Below are 3,480 nucleotides of genomic sequence, written 5' to 3'. Positions count from 1 at the left end.
TAGTGACCTGCCTGTTTCCAGTCTCCCAAGAGCTGGGATAACAGGCGTCCACCACTACTCCTAGTCTCAAAAAGGTCTAGAGTATGATTTTTGTTTTTGTTTTTTTAGTGGATCCGGGGATTGAACTCAGGCCCTTGCACTTGGCAGGCAAGTACTTATTCTAAGGAGCCATTTCCCCAGTCCAGAAAATATTTTTTCATTGATGAGTATACAACTTTTTCCAATGAATAAGTAATGTGAGTGCAAAATGGACTGAAAAAAGCATATGCATGCATGTTCATTAACCACATCATTATGGCTTTGGTTTTTGTTTTGTTTTGTTTTGTTTTGTTTTGTGGAACTGGGATTCAACTCAGGCCCTTGCGCTTGCCAAGGAAGCACTTAATCCACTGAGCCATCTCCCCAGCCCTCATGTCATTAGGTTTTAATGATCACCTGTGGATAACAGAAAGTAAATTCTCTGTATTTCTCTCCAAGAACATAATAAACAAATTATTGTGGAAGTTCTTATGTTTTGATTAGTGGACTGTTTAGAATTCATAGTATAAATTAACACCTGAACAGAAATATTTAATGAAAAATTAAATAGCATAAGTGGATACATACTCTACGTTCAAACAATCAATAGTTTTCTTTTGCACAAATAACTTTCTCACTGAGAGAGAAATTACAGAAACAATATCTGAAATGATAGCATCCAAAAAATGGAAAAACCTAGGAATAAATTGAATAAAGGATGTAAAATTCCTCTACATTGAAAATTATAACAATAAATTAATTTCAAGTGGATATCATAAAAGGAAATATATTTGTTGCTCTTGGGAAAAAATAATAAAAAGGCCATATTACCAAAATTGCTACATAGATTTGATATAATTTTGATCAAAATTACAGTAGCATAACTCATAGAATTACGAAAAATAATGCTAAAATTGGTTTGGAAACAGATGGGACCAAGAAAAACAAAGTCAATTCAAAACTACAAAGTTAAGGCAGGGGGCATCTAAACTCATGATTAGAAGTTGTTACTATAAAGATATTGTAATGAAAATAGTACAGTACTGGTACAAAAACAGATGCAAAGATCACTGGACCAGATTAAAACATGCAGAAGCCAAAAAAAAAAAGTCATGTTAAGGTTCACCAAAGTATCAAATGCATTCACTGTAAGAAAGATAACCTCATTAATAAATAGTGCTGAAAAAATGACTCTGCACATGCCAACTATTAAAATTGGACACATATTTTTCATCATCCTCTAAACTACAATTGAAATGGATCCAAATTCTAAAGAATAAAAATTAATCATTAAATCTTCTGGAAAATAAAATAAGTAAAACTCTTGAAACTCTGCTTTGGTGTAGGCAAAGACTTGATGAGTAAAACACTGATCATACAGGAGCTATCAAAATGAATCAGCTGCTGAGATCTCATCCTGTTAGAAAACTTTTTCTTTTTCTTTTTTTTGTGGTACCAGGGATTGAACTGAGGACCCTACACTTGCCAGGCAAGTGTTTATTCTACTGAATTATCTCCCCAGGGCTCTTAGAAAGCTTTTGTACAGCAAAAGAAATCACCAACAGATTACTGAACAATCCACAAATTGGAGAAGCATGTCAGCTCTTCTTCACACAAAGAATTAGAATTGAAAACATAAGAAACTCAAAAAAAAAAATTGGCCTCCCATATTTGAAGTTCCAATCCAAAAATTGGCATCTGAGAAGAAAGCACATTTTTGAGATGAGTAAATACACACAGCAAAATAAATATGAAAAAATGTCCAACATGTGTAATCATTTGATAGGTGCAGATTAAATCAAGACTGAGATGCCATCCTATCACAAGAATAAATAGGGGATTTTTGTTTGTTTTGTTTTTATTTTCGGTTTCAGGAATTAAACTCAGAACCCTGCACTTGCTAGGTAAGCGCTTATTCTACTGAGCTATCTCACCGGGCCCAAAAATAGTTATTTTCAAGAAATTGACCAATAACAAATGCTGGGAGAATTATGGGGAAATAGAAATATTTTCCATTTTTTTCTGGGAGTATTCAGACTGGTTCAAATGTGGTAGAAATCAGTGTGCCTGAAGGGTTTCATCTTCCTTAGATCACTGTTCTGCTATTGACGAAGCCATTCATCCTTCTACTCTGGCACTACATGATGCAGTTTTCCTGTTTTATGCTTTATATCATCAAGGGACTTCCAGCATCTGGATCATCCTTGAGTCCTGGGCTTCTGTAGTTGTCATTCTCATTGGGGTCTGCTTAAGGGTGGGCTCAGAAACACCTTCTTCATTTGTACTTCCATCATTGGATGTCAGCCCCATCAAAGTCTTTGCTTGCTCAAACACCAACAAACCCTCTCTGTGATATTTTTATGATTTACTTTGTATGCTAAATTGACAGATCTTACACTTTTCTCTACATATAGGCATATAATTCATTCCAAATTCTAATGAGATAATTTATATGAATTATAAATATCAAAATTCATTTAATTAAAATAACTTCATTTTCTACCTACCCTCTCTTCGCTAGTATGACAATAATATATTCAAGGGTTTTTCTGTTTGTTTTTGTTTTGTTTTTACCATGGAAATACATTGAAAAAAACATTTAGGTAGAGTACACAAAAGCAAACAAGCTTATCTTCAAAAATATCAAGTTTCACATCTATATAGTCTGTTCTTAATTGTAATTACTTCGTATAGCAACATTTGTGTTTGTTTACAAATACAGCAGCCGGTAATAAAACCTAACATTGCAAACAGATTGCTTTGCACTTCATAATACAGACAAATGTGTATGTCTTCTATTACATTTTAAGCAGATTAAATTAAAATGAGTAGACAGTTACATACATTAAATGTGTTATTAAGTCAATGGAAAAAAAGAACTCAACTTCCAAAAAGAAATAAACAAACTGTGAAACCTCTATAGAGAGCAAGCAAAGTCTTTCAAATGGCCACCATCTGGAGGCTGTGGAGTCCTAGGCCAGGACAAGGCCCTTACGGATGAGACACACAGCCCAATCATGTGCTCCGACCACACGGCAATCCTGGAAAATGCTGTGTAACCTCAAAATGCAGGTCCTATGCGCCCCGACTGCTCTACATTGGCTGTGCATCTGCTCCTACCCGGGTCCCTAGACCTGGGTGCACGGGAGGACTCAAAAAGAGTACCTGGGGGCACCGGCCCCAGATCGGGGTGGTTTCTCTGTGTGCTGCTGACCCCCAGCTTGGAACTCAGACCAATGAACATCTGCTGAGTGTCCTTGGGTGTCTGCAGAGTCTAATATTGCTAGTTTCATGGTATTGGCCATTTTTGTCTTACTTGGCAGAATTCTGAAAATAGTGTCTATTTATATTGCTTTATGGAGATCCCTCTCCCTGAGGCATTCACTGAGCCTCAGGTGGGCCTGGACCTCAACTTCCTAACAGCTGGGATGTCCCAAAGCTTCATGTTCCACCTATGGAGTG

At 36.2% G+C, this 3,480-nt stretch overlaps 1 pseudogene; it reads left to right on the top strand.

Moving 5' to 3' along the window:
* Positions 1-2,382, top strand: part of LOC105741367 — a 3,539-nt pseudogene extending 1,157 nt beyond the window's left edge.
* The last annotated feature ends 1,098 nt before the right edge of the window (positions 2,383-3,480 follow it).

The sequence above is a fragment of the Octodon degus genome, unplaced genomic scaffold, assembly GCF_000260255.1.
Source record: "Octodon degus isolate 3935 unplaced genomic scaffold, OctDeg1.0 scaffold00858, whole genome shotgun sequence".
NCBI lineage: Eukaryota > Metazoa > Chordata > Mammalia > Rodentia > Octodontidae > Octodon > Octodon degus.
This window is presented reverse-complemented; position numbering and strand designations above follow the sequence as displayed.